This window comes from Macrobrachium rosenbergii, chromosome 30 (assembly GCF_040412425.1).
Source record: "Macrobrachium rosenbergii isolate ZJJX-2024 chromosome 30, ASM4041242v1, whole genome shotgun sequence".
NCBI classification, from domain to species: domain Eukaryota; kingdom Metazoa; phylum Arthropoda; class Malacostraca; order Decapoda; family Palaemonidae; genus Macrobrachium; species Macrobrachium rosenbergii.
In genome coordinates this window covers 27986959-27987535 of record NC_089770.1, presented here as the reverse complement: position 1 = coordinate 27987535, position 577 = coordinate 27986959, and positions in this window count along the sequence as shown.

The window sequence follows — 577 nt, the reverse complement described above, 5'->3', positions numbered from 1 at the left end:
AAACTCTTGAACAAGGTGGTTAGGCAGTAACTACCGTCTGGTAGGTGGGAGTCCCGCCTGCCCGGATGTAAACATTCCAATTTGCCTTTCGGCCCTGGTTTCAGATTGAGGGGTGGCATGAGGCGGGTATAAATGTAATGTAAAAGACCTCAGGTTTGTATAGTTAGACGGCCTCTCTAAACTTGGTGATATGTGAGTCCAAAGGGAAGACTCTCGCTGCCCAGATACTTTCCCTCTGCTTGGGCATGAGATCTGACTTCTTGAAGTTGATCACCACTCCCAGGTTGTGACAAAATTCGAGAAGACTATTCCAGTCATGAAGCAACGGTGGCAAGGAGCTCACCAGGACTAGCCAATCGTCCAGGTACCTCAACAGATATATCCCATGCAAATAGGCCCAAGCTAAGACTAGTGTGAACATGCGAGCGAACACTTGGAGAGTGGTTGAAAGCCTGAAACAAAGTTCCCTGAATTGGAACATTGTCTCCCCGAGGGTAAAGCTGAGGTACTTGCAAGAGGACCAATGAATGGTATTTGAAAATCCGTATCCTTCAAGTACACTGACAGCATGAAGTCG